At 42.3% G+C, this 23,002-nt stretch overlaps 1 protein-coding gene and 1 pseudogene across 1 annotated transcript in view; both read left to right on the top strand.

Annotated features, from left to right (window-relative positions):
* The window catches only part of LOC146980516 (uncharacterized), a 528,771-nt gene that overhangs the window by 319,981 nt on the left and 185,788 nt on the right, over positions 1-23,002 (top strand). The window lies entirely within an intron of this gene.
* On the top strand, positions 18,939-19,038 carry LOC146980610 (U6 spliceosomal RNA; annotated as a pseudogene).

Below are 23,002 nucleotides of genomic sequence, written 5' to 3'. Positions count from 1 at the left end.
ATGTCTTCATGTCTTCATGTCTTCATCTCCTCATGTCTTCATGTCTTCATGTCTTCATGTCTTCATCTCCTCATGTCTTCATGTCTTCATGTCTTCATCTCCTCATGTCTTCATGTCTTCATGTCTTCATGTCTTCATCTCCTCATGTCTTCATGTCTTCATGTCTTCATGTCTTCATGTCTTCATGTCCTCATGTCTTCATGTCCTCATGTCTTCATGTCTTCATGTCTTCATGTCCTCATCTCCTCATGTATTCATGTCCTCATGTCTTCATGTCTTCATGTCCTCATGTCTTCATGTCTTCATGTCTTCATGTCCTCATCTCCTCATGTATTCATGTCCTCATGTCTTCATGTCTTCATGTCTTCATCTCCTCATGTCTTCATGTCTTCATGTCCTCATCTCCTCATGTCCTCATGTCCTCATCTCCTCATGTATTCATGTCCTCATGTCTTCATGTCTTCATGTCCTCATGTCTTCATGTCTTCATCTCCTCATGTCTTCATGTCTTCATGTCTTCATCTCCTCATGTATTCATGTCCTCATGTCTTCATGTCCTCATCTCCTCATGTCCTCATGTCCTCATCTCCTCATGTATTCATGTCCTCATGTCTTCATGTCTTCATGTCTTCATGTCTTCATGTCTTCATGTCCTCATCTCCTCATGTCCTCATGTCCTCATCTCCTCATGTATTCATGTCCTCATGTCTTCATGTCTTCATCTCCTCATGTCCTCATGTCCTCGTGTCTTCATGTCCTCATGTCTTCATGTCTTCATCTCCTCATGTCTTCATGTCCTCATGTCCTCATCTCCTCATGTATTCATGTCCTCATGTCTTCATGTCTTCATGTCCTCATGTCCTCATCTCCTCATGTCCTCATGTCTTCATGTCTTCATCTCCTCATGTCCTCATGTCCTCATGTCCTCATGTCTTCATGTCTTCATCTCCTCATGTCTTCATGTCCTCATGTCCTCATCTCCTCATGTATTCATGTCCTCATGTCTTCATGTCTTCATGTCTTCATGTCCTCATCTCCTCATGTATTCATGTCCTCATGTCTTCATGTCTTCATGTCTTCATCTCCTCATGTCTTCATGTCCTCATCTCCTCATGTCTTCATGTCTTCATGTCCTCATCTCCTCATGTATTCATGTCCTCATGTCTTCATGTCTTCATGTCTTCATGTCCTCATCTCCTCATGTCCTCATGTATTCATGTCCTCATGTCCTCATGTCTTCATGTCTTCATCTCCTCATGTCTTCATGTCTTCATGTCTTCATGTCCTCATCTCCTCATGTCCTCATGTCTTCATGTCTTCATGTCTTCATGTCTTCATGTCGTCATCTCCTCATGTCTTCATGTCTTCATGTCTTCATGTCCTCATGTCTTCATGTCTTCATCTCCTCATGTCTTCATGTCCTCATGTCCTCATGTCTTCATGTCTTCATGTCTTCATGTCCTCATGTCCTCATGTCTTCATGTCTTCATGTCTTCATGTCCTCATGTCTTCATGTCTTCATCTCCTCATGTCTTCATGTCTTCATGTCCTCATGTCCTCATGTCTTCATGTCTTCATGTCTTCATGTCCTCATCTCCTCATGTCTTCATGTCTTCATCTCCTCATGTCTTCATGTCTTCATGTCCTCATGTCTTCATGTCTTCATGTCCTCATGTCCTCATGTCCTCATGTCTTCATGTCTTCATGTCTTCATGTCTTCATGTCCTCATGTCCTCATGTCTTCATGTCTTCATCTCCTCATGTCTTCATGTCTTCATGTCCTCATGTCCTCATGTCTTCATGTCTTCATCTCCTCATGTCTTCATGTCTTCATGTCTTCATGTCGTCATCTCCTCATGTCTTCATGTCCTCATGTCTTCATGTCTTCATCTCCTCATGTCTTCATGTCTTCATCTCCTCATGTCTTCATGTCCTCATGTCTTCATGTCCTCATGTCTTAATCTCCTCATGTCCTCATGTCTTCATGTCTTCATGTCCTCATGTCTTCATGTCTTCATGTCTTCATCTCCTCATGTCTTCATGTCTTCATGTCCTCATCTCCTCATGTCTTCATCTCCTCATGTCTTCATCTCCTCATGTCTTCATCTCCTCATGTCCTCATCTCCTCATGTCTTCATCTCCTCATGTCCTCATCTCCTCATGTCTTCATCTCCTCATCTCCTCATGTCTTCATCTCCTCATGTCTTCATGTCTTCATCTCCTCATGTCCTCATCTCCTCATGTCTTCATCTCCTCATGTCTTCATCTCCTCATGTCCTCACCTCCTCATGTCCTCATGTTCTCATGTCTTCATCTCCTCATGTCCTCATGTCTTCATGTCTTCATGTCCTCATGTCTTCATGTCTTCATGTCTTCATCTCCTCATGTCTTCATCTCCTCATGTCTTCATCTCCTCATGTCTTCATCTCCTCGTGTCCTCATCTCCTCATGTCTTCATCTCCTCATGTCATCATCTCCTCATGTCTTCATGTCCTCATGTCCTCATGTCTTCATGTCTTCATGTCTTCATGTCCTCATGTCTTCATGTCTTCATGTCTTCATGTCCTCATGTCTTCATGTCTTCATGTCCTCATGTCTTCATGTCCTCATGTTCTCATGTCTTCATGTCTTCATGTCTTCATGTCGTCATCTCCTCATGTCTTCATGTCCTCATGTCTTCATGTCTTCATCTCCTCATGTCTTCATGTCTTCATCTCCTCATGTCTTCATGTCTTCATGTCTTCATGTCTTCATGTCTTCATGTCCTCATGTCTTCATGTCTTCATGTCTTCATCTCCTCATGTCTTCATGTCTTCATGTCTTCATCTCCTCATGTCTTCATCTCCTCATGTCCTCATGTCTTCATGTCTTCATGTCTTCATGTCTTCATGTCTTCATCTCCTCATGTCTTCATGTCTTCATGTCTTCATGTCTTCATGTCTTCATGTCCTCATGTCTTCATGTCTTCATGTCTTCATGTCTTCATCTCCTCATGTCTTCATGTCTTCATGTCTTCATGTCCTCATGTCTTCATGTCTTCATGTCTTCATGTCTTCATGTCCTCATGTCTTCATGTCTTCATGTCTTCATGTCTTCATCTCCTCATGTCTTCATCTCCTCATGTCCTCATGTCTTCATGTCTTCATGTCTTCATGTCTTCATCTCCTCATGTCTTCATGTCTTCATGTCTTCATGTCCTCATGTCTTCATGTCCTCATGTCTTCATGTCTTCATCTCCTCATGTCTTCATGTCCTCATGTCTTCATGTCCTCATGTCCTCATGTCCTCATGTTCTCATGTCTTCATGTCTTCATGTCGTCATCTCCTCATGTCTTCATGTCCTCATGTCTTCATGTCTTCATCTCCTCATGTCTTCATGTCTTCATCTCCTCATGTCTTCATGTCTTCATGTCTTCATGTCCTCATGTCTTCATGTCTTCATGTCCTCATGTCTTCATCTCCTCATGTCCTCATGTCTTCATGTCCTCATGTCTTCATGTCTTCATCTCCTCATGTCCTCATGTCTTCATCTCCTCATGTCCTCATGTCTTCATGTCTTCATGTCCTCATGTCTTCATGTCTTCATGTCCTCATGTCCTCATGTCCTCATGTTCTCATGTCTTCATGTCTTCATGTCGTCATCTCCTCATGTCTTCATGTCCTCATGTCTTCATGTCTTCATCTCCTCATGTCTTCATGTCTTCATCTCCTCATGTCTTCATGTCTTCATCTCCTCATGTCCTCATCTCCTCATGTCTTCATCTCCTCATGTCTTCATCTCCTCATGTCCTCATCTCCTCATGTCCTCATGTCCTCATGTCTTCATGTCTTCATGTCCTCATGTCTTCATGTCTTCATGTCTTCATGTCGTCATCTCCTCATGTCTTCATGTCCTCATGTCTTCATGTCTTCATGTCCTCATGTCTTCATGTCTTCATCTCCTCATGTCTTCATGTCTTCATGTCTTCATGTCTTCATGTCCTCATGTCCTCATCTCCTCATGTCCTCATGTCTTCATGTCTTCATGTTCTCATGTCTTCATGTCTTCATGTCTTCATCTCCTCATGTCTTCATCTCCTCATGTCTTCATCTCCTCATGTCCTCATCTCCTCATGTCTTCATGTCTTCATGTCCTCATCTCCTCATGTCTTCATCTCCTCATGTCTTCATCTCCTCATGTCCTCATCTCCTCATGTCTTCATCTCCTCATCTCCTCATGTCTTCATCTCCTCATGTCATCATCTCCTCATGTCTTCATGTCCTCATGTCTTCATGTCTTCATGTCCTCATGTCTTCATGTCTTCATGTCTTCATGTCTTCATGTCCTCATGTCTTCATGTCCTCATGTCTTCATGTCTTCATGTCTTCATGTCCTCATCTCCTCATGTCTTCATCTCCTCATCTCCTCATGTCTTCATCTCCTCATGTCATCATCTCCTCATGTCTTCATGTCCTCATGTCTTCATGTCTTCATCTCCTCATGTCTTCATGTCTTCATCTCCTCATGTCTTCATGTCTTCATGTCCTCATCTCCTCATGTCTTCATCTCCTCATCTCCTCATGTCTTCATCTCCTCATGTCTTCATCTCCTCATGTCTTCATGTCTTCATGTCCTCATCTCCTCATGTCTTCATCTCCTCATCTCCTCATGTCTTCATCTCCTCATGTCTTCATGTCCTCATGTCTTCATGTCTTCATGTCTTCATGTCTTCATGTCCTCATGTCTTCATGTCCTCATGTCTTCATGTCTTCATGTCTTCATGTCCTCATCTCCTCATGTCTTCATCTCCTCATCTCCTCATGTCTTCATCTCCTCATGTCATCATCTCCTCATGTCTTCATGTCCTCATGTCTTCATGTCTTCATCTCCTCATGTCTTCATGTCTTCATCTCCTCATGTCTTCATGTCTTCATGTCCTCATGTCTTCATGTCTTCATCTCCTCATGTCTTCATGTCTTCATCTCCTCATGTCTTCATGTCTTCATGTCCTCATGTCTTCATGTCCTCATCTCCTCATGTCCTCATGTCTTCATGTCTTCATGTTCTCATGTCTTCATGTCTTCATGTCTTCATCTCCTCATGTCTTCATCTCCTCATGTCTTCATCTCCTCATGTCTTCATCTCCTCATGTCTTCATCTCCTCATGTCTTCATGTCTTCATGTCTTCATGTCTTCATGTCCTCATCTCCTCATGTCTTCATCTCCTCATGTCTTCATCTCCTCATGTCCTCATCTCCTCATGTCTTCATCTCCTCATCTCCTCATGTCTTCATCTCCTCATGTCATCATCTCCTCATGTCTTCATGTCCTCATGTCTTCATGTCTTCATGTCTTCATGTCTTCATGTCCTCATGTCTTCATGTCCTCATGTCTTCATGTCTTCATGTCTTCATGTCCTCATCTCCTCATGTCTTCATCTCCTCATCTCCTCATGTCTTCATCTCCTCATGTCATCATCTCCTCATGTCTTCATGTCTTCATGTCTTCATGTCTTCATGTCTTCATGTCCTCATGTCTTCATGTCTTCATGTCTTCATCTCCTCATGTCTTCATGTCTTCATGTCTTCATGTCTTCATCTCCTCATGTCTTCATGTCTTCATGTCTTCATGTCTTCATCTCCTCATGTCTTCATGTCTTCATGTCTTCATCTCCTCATGTCCTCATGTCTTCATGTCTTCATGTCTTCATCTCCTCATGTCTTCATGTCTTCATGTCTTCATGTCCTCATGTCTTCATGTCTTCATGTCCTCATGTCTTCATGTCTTCATGTCCTCATGTCTTCATGTCCTCATGTCCTCATGTCCTCATGTTCTCATGTCTTCATGTCTTCATGTCGTCATCTCCTCATGTCTTCATGTCCTCATGTCTTCATGTCCTCATGTCTTCATGTCCTCATGTCCTCATCTCCTCATGTCCTCATGTCTTCATGTCTTCATCTCCTCATGTCTTCATGTCTTCATGTCTTCATGTCCTCATGTCTTCATGTCTTCATGTCCTCATGTCTTCATGTCTTCATGTCCTCATGTCTTCATGTCCTCATGTCCTCATGTCCTCATGTTCTCATGTCTTCATGTCTTCATGTCCTCATGTCTTCATGTCCTCATGTCCTCATGTCCTCATGTTCTCATGTCTTCATGTCTTCATGTCCTCATCTCCTCATGTCTTCATGTCCTCATGTCTTCATGTCTTCATCTCCTCATGTCTTCATGTCTTCATCTCCTCATGTCTTCATGTCTTCATGTCTTCATGTCCTCATGTCTTCATGTCTTCATGTCCTCATGTCTTCATCTCCTCATGTCCTCATGTCTTCATGTCCTCATGTCTTCATGTCTTCATGTCCTCATGTCCTCATGTCTTCATCTCCTCATGTCCTCATGTCTTCATGTCTTCATGTCCTCATGTCTTCATGTCTTCATGTCCTCATGTCTTCATGTCCTCATGTCCTCATGTCCTCATGTTCTCATGTCTTCATGTCTTCATGTCGTCATCTCCTCATGTCTTCATGTCTTCATGTCCTCATGTCTTCATGTCTTCATGTCCTCATGTCTTCATGTCCTCATGTCCTCATGTCCTCATGTTCTCATGTCCTCATGTCTTCATGTCTTCATCTCCTCATGTCTTCATGTCTTCATCTCCTCATGTCTTCATGTCTTCATCTCCTCATGTCCTCATCTCCTCATGTCTTCATCTCCTCATGTCTTCATCTCCTCATGTCCTCATCTCCTCATGTCCTCATGTCTTCATGTCCTCATGTCTTCATGTCTTCATGTCCTCATCTCCTCATGTCCTCATGTCTTCATGTCCTCATGTCCTCATGTCCTCATGTCTTCATGTCTTCATGTCCTCATGTCTTCATGTCTTCATGTCCTCATGTCTTCATGTCCTCATGTCCTCATGTCCTCATGTTCTCATGTCTTCATGTCTTCATGTCGTCATCTCCTCATGTCTTCATGTCCTCATGTCTTCATGTCTTCATCTCCTCATGTCTTCATGTCTTCATCTCCTCATGTCTTCATGTCTTCATCTCCTCATGTCCTCATCTCCTCATGTCTTCATCTCCTCATGTCTTCATCTCCTCATGTCCTCATCTCCTCATGTCCTCATGTCTTCATCTCCTCATGTCTTCATGTCTTCATCTCCTCATGTCTTCATGTCTTCATGTCTTCATGTCCTCATGTCTTCATGTCTTCATGTCCTCATGTCTTCATCTCCTCATGTCCTCATGTCTTCATGTCCTCATGTCTTCATGTCTTCATCTCCTCATGTCCTCATGTCTTCATCTCCTCATGTCCTCATGTCTTCATGTCTTCATGTCCTCATGTCTTCATGTCTTCATGTCCTCATGTCTTCATGTCCTCATGTCCTCATGTCCTCATGTTCTCATGTCTTCATGTCTTCATGTCGTCATCTCCTCATGTCTTCATGTCCTCATGTCTTCATGTCTTCATCTCCTCATGTCTTCATGTCTTCATGTCCTCATGTCTTCATGTCTTCATCTCCTCATGTCCTCATGTCTTCATGTCTTCATCTCCTCATGTCTTCATGTCCTCATGTCTTCATGTCTTCATGTCCTCATGTCTTCATGTCTTCATGTCTTCATGTCGTCATCTCCTCATGTCTTCATGTCCTCATGTCTTCATGTCTTCATCTCCTCATGTCTTCATGTCTTCATCTCCTCATGTCTTCATGTCTTCATGTCTTCATGTCTTCATGTCTTCATGTCTTCATCTCCTCATCTCCTCATGTCTTCATGTTCTCATGTCTTCATGTCTTCATGTCTTCATCTCCTCATGTCTTCATCTCCTCATGTCTTCATCTCCTCATGTCTTCATCTCCTCATGTCCTCATCTCCTCATGTCTTCATGTCTTCATGTCTTCATCTCCTCATGTCCTCATCTCCTCATGTCTTCATCTCCTCATGTCTTCATCTCCTCATGTCCTCATCTCCTCATGTCTTCATCTCCTCATCTCCTCATGTCTTCATCTCCTCATGTCATCATCTCCTCATGTCCTCATGTCTTCATGTCTTCATGTCCTCATGTCTTCATGTCTTCATGTCTTCATGTCTTCATGTCCTCATGTCTTCATGTCCTCATCTCCTCATGTCTTCATGTCTTCATCTCCTCATGTCCTCATGTCTTCATCTCCTCATGTCCTCATGTCTTCATCTCCTCATGTCTTCATCTCCTCATGTTCTCATGTCTTCATGTCCTCATCTCCTCATGTCCTCATGTCTTCATCTCCTCATGTTCTCATGTCTTCATCTCCTCATGTCCTCATGTCTTCATCTCCTCATGTCCTCATGTCTTCATGTCCTCATCTCCTCATGTCCTCATGTCTTCATGTCCTCATGTCTTCATCTCCTCATGTTCTCATGTCTTCATCTCCTCATGTCCTCATGTCTTCATCTCCTCATGTCCTCATGTCTTCATGTCCTCATGTCCTCATGTCTTCATCTCCTCATGTCCTCATGTCTTCATCTCCTCATGTTCTCATGTCTTCATCTCCTCATGTTCTCATGTCTTCATCTCCTCATGTTCTCATGTCTTCATGTCCTCATGTCTTCATCTCCTCATGTTCTCATGTCTTCATCTCCTCATGTCTTCATCTCCTCATGTTCTCATGTCTTCATGTCCTCATGTCCTCATGTCCTCATGTTCTCATGTCTTCATCTCCTCATGTTCTCATGTCTTCATGTCCTCATGTCCTCATGTCCTCATCTCCTCATGTTCTCATGTCTTCATGTCCTCATGTTCTCATGTCTTCATGTTCTCATGTCTTCATGTCCTCATGTTCTCATGTCTTCATCTCCTCATGTCTTCATCTCCTCATGTTCTCATGTCTTCATGTCCTCATGTCCTCATGTCCTCATGTTCTCATGTCTTCATGTCCTCATGTTCTCATGTCTTCATCTCCTCATGTCTTCATCTCCTCATGTTCTCATGTCTTCATGTCCTCATGTTCTCATGTCTTCATCTCCCCATGTCCTCATGTCTTCATGTCCTCATGTTCTCATGTCTTCATGTCCTCATGTCTTCATCTCCTCATGTTCTCATGTCTTCATCTCCTCATGTCTTCATGTCCTCATGTCTTCATCTCCTCATGTCCTCATGTCTTCATGTCTTCATGTCCTCATCTCCTCATGTTCTCATGTCTTCATGTCTTCATCTCCCCATGTCCTCATGTCTTCATGTCCTCATGTTTTCATGTCTTCATGTCCTCATGTTCTCATGTCTTCATCTCCCCATGTCCTCATGTCTTCATGTCCTCATGTTTTCATGTCTTCATGTCCTCATGTTCTCATGTCTTCATCTCCTCATGTCTTCATGTCTTCATGTCTTCATCTCTTCATGTCTTCATGTCCTCATCTCCTCATGTCCTCATGTTCTCATGTCTTCATCTCCTCATGTCTTCATGTCTTCATGTCTTCATCTCTTCATGTCTTCATGTCCTCATGTTCTCATGTCTTCATCTCCTCATGTCTTCATCTCCTCATGTCTTCACGTGAAGCGTTCCTCATTTTTGTTTATTTTATGAGAAACGCTTCACGAATTTGAAATTCGTAAAGCATTCCTCATCCTGAGGATGACACGCAAATTTGTGAAGCGTTCCTCATTTTCGTTTATCTGCGTGAGTTGTATTGTTAATTTACAGTTATGTACAGTTTAAAAAAAAAAAAAAAAAAAAAATTTTAAGTATCATCAAATTACGAACATTTTTTGGTATACTTTGAGCTCATTCTTCCATCCGTTGATGTGGGGCTTCACCCTGAGGTATTTGCATCCAGTTGTGTAGAGTTAGAGGCAAAAAAATAACATGTTATCGTGGAAAAACACATTTACTAAAATTGGAACGATACAGAGAAGATCGTGCTGGTGCCTCATCATCCTGGGCACCGCCACAATCTTCTCTGTATTGTTCCAATGTCAGTAAATGTGTTTTCCCACAATAACATGTTGTGAAAATGTGAAAATTGATGTGGGGCTTCACCCTGAGGTATTTGCATCCAGTTGTGTAGAGTTAGAGGCAAAAAAATAACATATTCAAAAAAAAAAAAATTTTTTTATTTGCGATAGTTTTATTGTTAATTTACAGTTATGTACAGTTTAAAAAAAAAAAAAAAACGTCAAAAATCTTTGAAAATCGGCTCTGGCCCGATTTCGACCAAACTTCTGCGTTGGGCTGCAGTAGCGGAGCTCCGCCACAGGGGGCGCAGTGGGCTGGGAGGGAGGCAGCAGCCAGAGCTGCTCTGATGGAGTCTCAAACTGTACATAGCAACAAAATTGAGGCAAATACACAAAAATGAGGAACGCTTCACGTGAAGTGTTCCTCATTTTTGTTTATTTTATGAGATATATTCAAAAAAAAAATATTTTTTTTTTAACTGTATTTACGGTAACTGTACATTAACAATAAAACTCACGCAAATAAACAAAAAAGAGGAACGCTTCACAAATTTGCGTGTCATCCTCAGGATGAGGAACGCAAATTCTTGAAGCGTTCCTCATAAAATAAACAAAAATGAGGAACACTTAACGAATTTGTGAAGCGTTCCTCATTTTTGTTTATTCGCCTCAATCTTGTTATAGAGAGCCTAAGCGGAAGCAGGAAGTAACGGTCACCATGGGAACTCAACTCTGAAAAACTCGCCATTCAAATGAACGGGACTGAAAGTTTTATTTCGTGATCCGTTTGAATTGAGCCATGAGAAAAAAATCTGTCCTCTACCTGTTTAAAACATCACGTTTCATCCTGAGAAATCAGCAGTTTGTTGTAAAACTATTGTAGAATAAAATTCAGAAGAATCTGTAACCATAGAGACTACAAGTCGCGTAGGTGACGTCACCATGGCGATCACATGCCGCCCTTTCCCGTGTCAGTTGGTGACGTATTTTTAGTGGTACACCAGATCTGTAGTCCGTGGAGCGGTCTTTACACAAAATATATTCTTCTGTTGCCGTTTTATGATAAACTGCTGATTTCTCTTCATGAAACGTGATGTTTTAAACAGGTAGAGGACAGAGTTTTTTCTCATGGCGCAATTCAAACGGATCACGAAATAAAACTTTCAGTCCCGTTCATTTATGGTGAGTTTTTCAGAGTTGAGGTCCCATGGCGACGTTACTTCCTGCTTCGCCTTAGGCTCTCTATTATGTACAGTTACTGTGCGTTCACACCAAAACCTTCCAAACGTCCAAAGCGTCACCAGATGAGAAGTTGAGCCAGGTTTAACTTTAGGGTAATTAGCTATGACGTGGTTCAGCGGCAACCTGTCCCTGCAGCTCTCTCCACCATAGACATACCATAATAACCCTCTTTATATGTCTATGCATTGCAACACGTTCTCACCCCCAGTGCGTCAACAGCCTGACGAACGGTCACTGTCCCTCATCGTCACATGCCTGACTCATTAGGTGCCCGTTTTTCGTCAGGTTTTGACGCGCTCGGCTTTCAGTTGATTCCAATGCAGTCCCCTTCGCGGCGATATGTGACGCTCAGAGCAAGTGATCCAGCCGACCCGGCTGCGGCACTGACAGACGCTGTGAGCAGAGAATAACTTTTTTTTTTTTTTTTTTTTACTTTTCCTTAAAGCTTTATTGAACCTGATGCTGCTGTGTCTGACGTAGTTTACGGCAAGGACGTCCTTTCGGTTATCTATTTATTTATTTAGTGATCATGGTGTTTGGTGCAGAATAATCAATCAATAAATAAATAAATTAGGTCGGAAGCTACGTCAGACCAGGGGGGAGGAGGGGGTTGTGGATTCTACAGGTGAAGACCACTTCCGCGTTCAAAAAGCTGCTCTGTTTAGTCAATATTCTGAAGAAAGATCTGATTATTAGCCACAACGCTGTAACCATCCAAGGAAGACTGTGTAACAATATTATGTGCTTCTGCTGAGTCCAAAAGCCATGTGTAATATCAACTTTATTTTAAGAAAACACGTTTTGTTTCCAATGTCATATCACAGAGAAGCACTACATTACCCATAATCCTCATATTTATCAGCGACGTGTCTAATTGGTTGAGCTTGCTGTTACCAGCAAATGAAAAAATAAAACAAATTGAGCTTATATTATTTTCTTAGTAACTAAAAGGTCTTAACATCTTTTTTGTTTTCAACATTGAATAAAAAAACGGTGCTATATTGTTAAAATTCAACAATAAAGTGCATAAAAGTTGGCTTGACTTCTTTCTTTTTTTTCATAATTTTCACCAGCATCTTTCTGGTCCACATCACATCACATTTATTGTAATTTTTAATTCAATGAGTGACATTTTATTTTTTATCTGAAAAACATTATTATGAATTCAAGGGTCAGCAGCTGTGATCCTTCTGGACGTCCGACAGGTCTGAAATTCTACAGAAACTTTGTCCCTAGTGCTCTGAACAAAATCAAATCAAAATCTCAGCTTCCCGCATCAAAGTCTTAGTGATTTATTCAAGGAAACAGGGTCAAAAAGGTTAAATTTAACACTACTCAGTGACCTCTGACCCTTGAATTCATAATAATGTTTTTCAAAAAGTAAAATTTCACTCATTGAATTAAAAATTACAATAAATGTGATGTGATGTGGACCAGAAAGATGCTGGTGAAAATTATGAAAAAAAAGAAAAAAAGAAAGAAGTCAAGCCAACTTTTATGCACTTTATTGTTGAATTTTAACAATATAGCACCGTTTTTTTATTCAATGTTGAAAACAAAAAAGATGTTAAGACCCTTTAGTTACTAAGAAAATAATATAAGCTCAATTTGTTTTATTTTTTCATTTGCTGGTAACAGCAAGCTCAACCAATTAGACACCTCGCTGATAAATATGAGGATTATGGGTAATGTAGTGCTTCTCCGTGATATGACATTGGAAACAAAGCGTGTTTTCTTAAAATAAAGTTGATATTACACAGGGCTTTTGGACTCAGCAGAAGCACATAATATTGTTACACAGTCTTCCTTGGATGGTTACAGCGTTGTGGCTAATAATCAGATCTTTCTTCAGAATATTGATTAAACAGAGCAGCTTTTTGAACGCGGAAGTGATCTTCACCTGTAGAATCCACAACCCCCCCCCTCCTGGTCTGACGTAGCTTCCGACCTAATTTATTTATTTATTGATTGATTATTCTGCACCAAACACCATGATCACTAAATAAATAAATAGATAACCGAAAGGACGTCCTTGCCGTAAACTACGTCAGACACAGCAGCATCAGGTTCAATAAAGCTTTAAGGAAAAGTAAAAAAAAAAAAAAAAAAAAGTTTTCCTCTGCTCACAGCGTCTGTCAGTGCCGCAGCCGGTCGGCTGGATCACTTGCTCTGAGCGTCACATATCGCCGCGAAGGGAACTGCATTGGAATCAACTGAAAGCCGAGCGCGTCAAAACCTGACGAAAAACGGGCACCTAATGAGTCAGACATGTGACGATGAGGGACAGTGACCGTTCGTCAGGCTGTTGACGCACTGGGGGTGAGAACGTGTTGGTCTATGGCCATCACACTCAGTTCCAGAGAGGAGCGGGTTCGAAACTCATCAATGACACCTTCAAAATGTAAATACACACACCTACATTTATATTTAAAGCAGAAGTAAGCGATCCGGTCGTTTTCGCTAATGCTGCGTTCCAGGCAGGCTTTTGAAATCGTAAATTACAGCTTCAAGTCACGACTTTGTAGCGTTCCAGGCAACCCACTCGTGTTTCTCCGACCTGTTTTACCGGTGAAAGTCACTATAACGGCCACTCGTAACTTCTGACCCGTGAACTCGTACCAGATCGAACTGGTACCACTTCACAGGTCGGAAAAACACGAGTTTCCTTGAACGCACCATAACAGTCCTCGTCCCTACGTCGCCACATTCACGGCGTTCCTTGGCTGCACACACAGCCCTGCATGCCGTTCTCTCTCCTCATTGGATAAAAACTGTAGGATACGATAAATGTTTTCTCCTGGGCTCAGAGCAGAGCAGAGTGACTGACAGACCCGTGTTTCAGACCAAACACTCTATAGAAGTGATTGCTGTCGGAAGATACAACTATTTAAGACTTAGATTAACACAAATATATCACTTACTTCTGCTTTAAGTCGTATTGGGCCGGATATATATGTGTTGTATTGTCATAAGTCTGAAAACCACAGGTTGTCTCATATTCAGGGTCCAGATGTTTGAACATTAAACCAGTCAGAGCTTTTCTTCCCCCCTCTCTCTCTCACACGGAGTTGATGGACAGCTCATGGACCTCTGGATGAATTTGCATTCATTTGTGTTACTTTGCAAAGATTTCTATTGATTTCATTCACAGCTCTGAAGGCTGTGTATGCTGAAATAACGGATGTTCTGTTACATCCAAAATATAATACATTACTTATTATGAGTTACTGTCATTTGAAAGTAATTAGTTTCATTTTGCCGGTTTACATGCAGACTTTTTTTCTTTCTGCTTCAAATGATTCTGAGTGAAGGTTTCATGTCACATCAGCTGTTACTGTAACATGTGATATGATCTGTTCCAATCAGCTGTTTACAGCAGGAGACACTTGTAACAATTCCCCTTTTAATAAGGATAAGGGGAACTGGCACAAACGCCTCACTGCTGCAGGCGGACCTAGGTTTGCGCTACTGGTGCGTCAGGGGAAACAATAAGGAAACAATGAACAAAGTCGCTACTTAGTCTTAGTCTCTGTATTTCACTGAACTCAAAACGCACCCAACGTGGGGCGGCCAATAATACACAATTACACACAGATCAGATCAACAAAACCCGAAAGCCCTCCCCCCTCCCGCTGTCCATTCAGTCCGAGTCCCAGCTGTGGGATTGAGTGTGTGCGTGTGGCGTGTATTTGTGTGTGAGTGCGCGAGCGCACAGTCACTGTCCGTGCCGGCGTGTATGCGTGTGTGGGGGGGGGGTGCGCGAGCGCACAGTCAATGTTCGTACAGGTGTGTGTGTGGGTGTGTGTGTGTTGGCACGTGGTGAGGGTGAGTGAGAGAGAGTTTGTTTGTCCTACTGTCCACACGGGAGAGACGCCGCGGCTCCTCCGAGGTGACCACCAGTCCTCTCCCTCGTCCCGCTTGGCTGAAAACGGGCCGTGCGGTGTCCAAACGGGCCGTTATGATCCACCGGTTAATCCACAAAGTAAATCCAATGTGCCGCTTCGGAATTTCCGCCACGCCAGCCGTCCAAACGCCGACTGTGTGTCTCTCTCTCCCCCCTCCTCCCGAGGTCACTTCCCCATTTAAACCCTCGGTTCCACTTAATGCACATGTGCGCATTGAATGAATGAATGAATGAAAATGTGTTTATTTCGGTCAGGTCATTCAAAGTTAAAAGTCCAACAAAAAAAAAACAAAAAAATCAACTCAACTAGAAAAGAGCCGACCGAAAAGGAATAGGCTGAAGCTCTCGCTTATTTTCGCCTACCCTTCTTACATGATCAACTTCATCAGATCACATCATTCAAAACATCAAACAGAAATAATATTGTTTTGCACAATATCCCAAAAACATAATTCCATAATAGTGTCAGTTACGTCAACCACATCTCTCATATTTATCAAATACCTTTTTCTTGAACAAACGTTTGAATTCATACATTGACCGGCACATTTTCAGATCATCGTCTAGTGCATTCCATATATTTACACCCCTTACAGAAATACACTGATCTTTTATTTTAGTCCTGGACTTTGTTTTTTCCATCATACGTTTCCCTCGGAGCTCATATTTACATTCCCTTTTTTTAAACATGATTACAATTTTACAAGGTAACAAGTTGTTAAATACTTTGTACATTATCAATGCTATTTTATAATCCACTAAATCCATAAATTTGAAGGCTCTTAATTTAATAAATAATTCATTTGATGGTTCTCTATAATTTGACTTAGTGATAATCCTTACAGCTCTTTTTTGAAGAATAAAGATCGGTTTAGTATGGGTAGAATATGCATTCCCCCATATTTCTAGACAGTACGTTATGTAAGGAACAAACATTGTACAATACAGAATATACAAAGCACGCTGGTTCAACATATCTTTTACCTTATATAATATAGCGATTGATTTAGCTAATTTAGATTTGACATGATTAATATGCATTTTCCAATTCAGTTTATGGTCCATAATAACACCTAAAAATTTTGTTTCAAACACCCTTTCAATTTCTGTATCCTCTATTCTCAATTTAACTACTGTATCTGTTTTACGGTTCCCAAAAATCATAAATTTTGTTTTACTTATATTTAAAGATAACTTATTTACATCAAACCATTTCTTTACAAGTTTCATCTCGTTTTCAACAGTAGTTATTATATCAGTTAACTGGTCCCCAGAACAAAAGAAATTTGTATCATCTGCAAAAAGGATGCAGTTCATATATTTCGACACTTTACAAAGTTCATTCAGATACAAAATAAATAATTTTGGCCCCAGCACTGACCCTTGCGGGACCCCACATTTAACCTTTAGTAACACAGAATCAGTTTTATCACAGGATACATACTGCCATCTATTACTTAAATAAGAACACAACCAGGAATGAGCTACCCCTCTGACACCATACTTACACATCTTTTGCATTAATAATCCATGATCAATCGTATCAAAGGCCTTTTTAAGGTCAATGAAAATTCCTATCGTGTGTAATTTGTTGTCTGTGGCGGTGGTTATTTCATCCATGAGTTTCATAAGTGCTAATCCAGTAGACTGGTTTGTTCTAAAACCATACTGATTCTCGCTCAGGATGTTATGCTTTTCTATAAAACTATCCAGTCTTATGACAAATAGTTTCTCCAAAATTTTGGAAAATTGCGGAAGCAAAGAAACTGGTCTATAATTTGTCACAAGATCTTTTCCACCAGACTTATACAAGGGAATTACTCTAGCTGTTTTCATTTCATTTGGAAAGATTCTCGTTCTGAGTGAAAGATTAAAAATATAGGTCAGAGGTTTCACCACACCTTCTATGGTGTCCTTAATTAAGGCCATGTCAAAACCATTATTATCTGTAGACCGTTTTTTTTTAAATGCTCTGACAATCCCCATGACTTCTGTTTCATAAGTGGCTGTGAGAAACATACTATTTACATTCATTTCTGTCAAATTACTTACTTCGTCTATATTAATTGGTTGGGCAATATCACTTGCCAACCTCGGTCCTACATTTACAAAAAAACTATTAAATTCGTTAGCAATATTTTCCTTATCGTAAATATGAATGTCTCCCTTTAAGATGGATTGGGGGAAGTCAGCTTTTCCATTGTTCTTTCTAATCAAGCTGTTAATTACTTTCCAAGTCTCTCTGATTTTGTTTCTACTATCTTCCATTAATTTACTATAGTAATTCTCCTTACTTATCCTAATTATCTTTGTCAATCTATTTTTATATAGCTTATATCTTCTTTCAGCTTTATCTGTTCTACTTCTAATAAATTCTCTGTATAGTATATTTTTCTTTTTGATTGCATTCTGTAGGGTTTTGGATATCCATGGCTTATTTTCTTTTTTACTTTTATCACTACATGTTCTCAGTGGGCAATTTCTATCATAACACTCTTTGTATATACTTAAAAATGAATTATAAGCGTCATCTACATCAGCAACATAAACAGATTCCCAGGTTTGTCTCATCAAGTCCATATTTAATGACTCCATTGTTTCTGAATTTCTCAATCTAAATGTTGTTAGTTTTTTCCACCCAGTATTTCCCCTTAGATTGTGCTGAAATGTTGTAAAAATTGGTAAATGATCACTTATATCTTGGATGAACAATCCCCCTACAGTTGCATCTATGATATTAGAATAAATATTGTCAATTAGAGTTGCACTGGACCTAGTAATTCTACTTGGTTTAGTGATCCTTGGGAATAGCCCAACAGTATACATGGTGTTAATGAAGTCAGTTGTTCCCGTATGACCCTGTGGGTTTAGTAAATCAATGTTGAAATCCCCACATACAAATACAGTCTTCTTATTAATTATTTTTTCATACAAATCAATCATTTGTTCCTTAAGAATTTCTATTCCACATACAGGAGCTTTGTACACACAACTTATGATTATATTAGGAATAACACGCACTACGCATTACGCACGCAACTTACAGCAAAAGAAAACATTCATTCATGCATTACAGGTCCGCACGTCCCCGTGCGCAAACAACAAGGATAATTGATAACCTTCCCAGCCTAATACACAATGAAACAAAACCTGGGGAGCAAATCACCTACCCCAGCTCCCATAGACTATGGCCAGGTAAAATACAGTGGATCACTACACACTGTATTTATTCACAACACATGTTTTACAGCTGTAAAGAGTCATTGTGTGAAACATTTTCACATTTTCACAACATGTTATTGTGGAAAAACTAGGGCTGTCAAATGATTAATTTTTCTAATCGCGATTAATCGCATTTTTTCCATAGTTAACTCGCGATTAATCTCTATTAAAAATATTATATATGGCGCTTTGGACTTTCAACCCTCCAAAGTGTTATAATCTCTAGACAAACAACTTTTAGACCAGACCTAGCAGGCCTAGTACCTAATCATAACACATGATGCATGAAACTCACACAGAATTGAAACGAATTGCATCCAGTGGAAATTGCCCTTTACTTTGCTACGCCTCTGCCTGGCCATGTGCATTTGTTGACAACAGAAGCCGTCAAAAAATCAATACATGGCCATGTGCATTTGTTTACAACAAAGCCATCAAAAAATGAATGGATGGAGCTGTGGATATATGTTAGACTGTGTATATTTGTGTAGCAACCAACTTGAAGGTGCCTTACCGCCACCTACTGGACTGGAGGTCCCACACTCCAGTCCTCCAGTCCAGCAGACAGAGGACAAAATGGGCCGCGATTAACCGCGATTAAAAAATTTAATCGCGTTAATTTTTTTAATTAATCTAATCGCGATTAACGCGTTAACTCTGACAGCCCTAGGAAAAACACATTTCATGAAATTGGAACAATACAGAGAAGATTGTGCTGGTGCCTAAGGATGACACGCAAATTTGTGAAGCGTTCCTCATTTTTGTTTATTTGCCTCAATTTTGTTGTTATGTAGAGTTAGAGACTCCATCAGAGCAGCTCTGGCTGCTGCCTCCCTCCCAGCCCACTGCGCCCCCTCGGAAAAGTTTTTTTTTGACCAAAAATCAAATTTCTTCAAATTTCTCCAAAAATCACATTTCTTCAAATTTCTCCAAATTTGGATATGTCGTCTGGGGGGCCGAGGGGAGTCCAACGCAGAAGTTTGGTCAAAATCGGGCCAGAGCCGATTTTCAAAGATTTTTAACGCTCGCTGGTGTAGGAAAAGTTCTTTTTGACCAAAAATCAAACATTTTCACATTTTCACAACATGTGAAATGCCAGCCGGTGAGCCGCTCCACCTCGACCGGAGCCTCAATCATACAGGTATGTGACGTTATCGCCGAGTGATTGTCCATTAGTCTGTCATTTGATCCATATCAATTGCCATACTAACCCCCCCGCCCGCCCGCCCACCCACATTCAATGCCATATTTTAGTAGGCTATAGTAGTGCAATAACTGCACTTTTGACTCGACTAGACTTTTTCCCCCCCTTGTTGTAACAAGACTCTCCCCAGGCGCAGAAGCCAGCGGTTTAGGCACTCCTTTCTCCCTCCCTGTGGTGACTACAGGGTTGCCAACTCTCACGCATCTGGCGTGTGTCACACGCTTTTAGGTCCTGTCTCACGCTCTCACGCCACTCAAACAATTCTCACGCCAAAATCAAGCGATTTGGAAAAAAAAAAAAAATTTAAAAAGCAAGCTTTGGCACTCATCAATAGGCTCTCTGATTGGTGTGCGCGATGCTTATCCGCGTGTCGATTGGACGGCTGCTCAAGCCTGTGATCACAGCACAGTAGGACGGGGAGTTGTCGATCCGCTACCCCCCCTCCCTCCACCCACCAACAGCGGCGGTGCGCAGAGGCAACTGGCATCTCTACAGTCTACAATCACGGACTTAAAAGTTAAAATCTAACCCGGCCCGACCCGCGGGTGTTGAAGCCTGGACCCGACTTGGTCCGATTCCGATGGCCAAAAAAAAGAGGGAGAGAGCGAAGCCCGAGACACAACCTGACCTGACTGAGTTATGTTTTCAGACTGAACGCGGCTGGAACTGACGCCTGCGGTCGGGCTGGTTGGGCCAGTCCGTTGACAACTATAAAATCAAGATGCAGACTGGGTAGCACAAAAGTACAGCCAGGCAGCTCAGTCCAGAGAGCAGAGGAGAGAGAGACAGCGCAGCAACAGGTGTGTGTGTGTGTGTGTGTGTACGTGTGTGCGCATGCATGCACGTGTGCCATACCTGCAAACTCTGAATGGGTATGTAGAATGTTTATTACAGAAGAGAAACACACATTTCAGGACCTGACTTGTATCATCAGGCTGTAATATCTGTAATAATGTCATGAAATAGACTGAAAATCACAGGACGTGTCTGTTCTGTCCTTTCATATATTAATAGGGTCAATAGGCTGGTCCAGGCCAAAAGCCACAGCTCCCCACTAGACCAGTTTCATACATGATAGGAACCACAGATCTGCTTTTTTCCCTCTTATCTGAAGCAAATGTTGTGTTTTCCCTTTATTTTCTTCTCAGAGTACACCAGAATGCTTCAAATACATGTTAAAATCACAATTTTTTCCTGGGGGGGTGCCCCCAGACCCCCCTAGAGGGATATATTTTGTCACCTAATCCACTTCTACTCAGTTTGCAGGTATAATGTGTGTGAGAGAGAGAGACAGAGAGAGAGAGAGAGAGAGAGAGACAGAGAGAAAATCTACATTAAACATTACTATTATTATTATTATTATTATAATAGACAGCCCCCCCCGCCAACAGAATCTCACTCCAGCCCAGGACCAAAAGTTGGCAACCCTGGGTGACTATCCAAAAAAGAAAATCTTATGAAATCACCTGATGGGTGGCTGGAGGACGATCTTTACTACTCGAGTCCAGAGGAAAAAGAGAACAGTAAAAATGAGGAGGTGTTAGGTTGTTGTCTTTGGGTGAGGTTCATTCATTCATTGCAACCGAAATAAGTGATTAACCTGGCTTTCCTCTGACTGCCATTAAGAAGTGTGTGAGAGAGCCCCAACTAATTATTTCAGCTGGGGGGGGGGGGGGTCAAACAAACCAAAGGAAAAGGTGCTGCACCCGTGTGGTCAAAAAAGAAATTGCACAAGATACAAGCTGAAAAGTTGGCTCCTACATCAGCCATCAGACTGTTCAATAGTGCTCGAATGAAATGGAGCGTTGAGCACCTTTATTTATTTTATTTCATCTATTTATTTTATTTATAAGTGGTTATCTTTTCTGTTGCTGCTGTGACCAAATGAATTTCCCCCTTGGAGATCAATAAAGTGTTCCGATTCTGATGTGTTGTGCAACAGTCAAGTCATGTGCAAGTGTGTGAGACATGTGTCTGAACAAATGTGTAGGAAAAAAAGCCTGCATTCATTTCTACTCTTGAAAACTTTTATTTAAAAAATACAAAATACAAAACACACACACTAATAATTTAAAAAATGTTCAGGTAGTCCTGCTGCCTGGTGTCCCGCTGATGCTAGCTGCTACCGGGTGTCCCGCTGATGCTAGCTGCTACCGGGTGTCCCGCTGATGCTAGCTGCTACCGGGTGTCCCGCTGATGCTAGCTGCTACCGGGTGTCCCGCTGATGCTAGCTGCTGCCGGGTGTCCCGCTGATGCTAGCTGCTACCGGGTGTCCCGCTGATGCTAGCTGCTGCCAGGTGTCCCGTTGATGCTAGCTGCTACCAGGTGTCCCGTTGATGCTAGCTGCTGCCAGGTGTCCTGTTGATGCTAGCTGCTACCAGGTGTCCTGTTGATGCTAGCTGCTGCCAGGTGTCCCGTTGATGCTAGCTGCTACCAGGTGTCCCGCTGATGCTAGCTGCTACCAGGTGTCCCGCTGATGCTAGCTGCTGCCAGGTGTCCCGTTGATGCTAGCTGCTGCCAGGTGTCCCGTTGATGCTAGCTGCTGCCAGGTGTCCTGTTGATGCTAGCTGCTGCCAGGTGTCCCGTTGATGCTAGCTGCTACCAGGTGTCCCGCTGATGCTAGCTGCTACCAGGTGTCCCGCTGATGCTAGCTGCTACCAGGTGTCCCGCTGATGCTAGCTGCTACCAGGTGTCCTACTGAGGGTCATCCTCCCTCCTCCTATGGGCCAGCCAGAGGTCGACCGAGATGCCGTCATGTAGGGCACAGTAGAACTGTTTCTTCCCGCCACGACAGTTGTATTGACTGTGCCCATAAACTTTAGCCATTGGCTGGCCACAGTGCCGACACGTTCGCCTCTTTACCTCCCTCCACCACTCATCTTCCTCATCCTCCCCTTTCTTCTTCCTCCAGGCCGTTGTCCTGGGAAGAGTGCTAGGGTTCTTCACCAGCTGTTTCCTCAGCCACTTCTCCGGTGTCTTGGCCTTTTTCCCCAACGACCTTTGACAGTACTCCTCCCCCTCGTAGTAGGCGTGGCCAGATTTCATTGTTTTGCGCCTCCCGCAGAGGTGGCAGGGAGTGCCCGGTGCTGGGAGGACGCTGCCCAGGGAGAGGAGCCGCTGGTCTTTCGCCGCCCGCAACATCCGGCGGCGTACAGTGGAGCGGGCAGGCGAGGGGCCAGAGGGGGGCGCTGTGGAGGCAGCCTGGTCTGGCTCTACTGCAGGACACAGAGAGAGAGTCAACAGTCATGTCAGTGGTGGAGCGCCAAGAGTCAGTAGGTGCGTTTCCATCAGCTGTTTAGATGCATCGAGATGTATCGCATCGGAAAATGATGATGGAAACGCTGTGATTCGCATTAAAATCCTCTGATTCGCACAAAATGAAATACGCTCGCTATGGCCGGGTTTTGGTTGATTCGAATGGGATGGAAACAGCTGTATGCGAATCAAGTGTGACGTAGCCACTTTCACCCCGTCTGCTCCCGTGTTTGCAGTTCACTCACAAGACAACATCAGGGTTTCCGCT

The sequence above is a fragment of the Trachurus japonicus genome, chromosome 9, assembly GCF_045865225.1.
Source record: "Trachurus japonicus isolate A0001 chromosome 9, Traja_1.0".
Taxonomy (NCBI): domain Eukaryota; kingdom Metazoa; phylum Chordata; class Actinopteri; order Carangiformes; family Carangidae; genus Trachurus; species Trachurus japonicus.
This window is presented reverse-complemented; position numbering and strand designations above follow the sequence as displayed.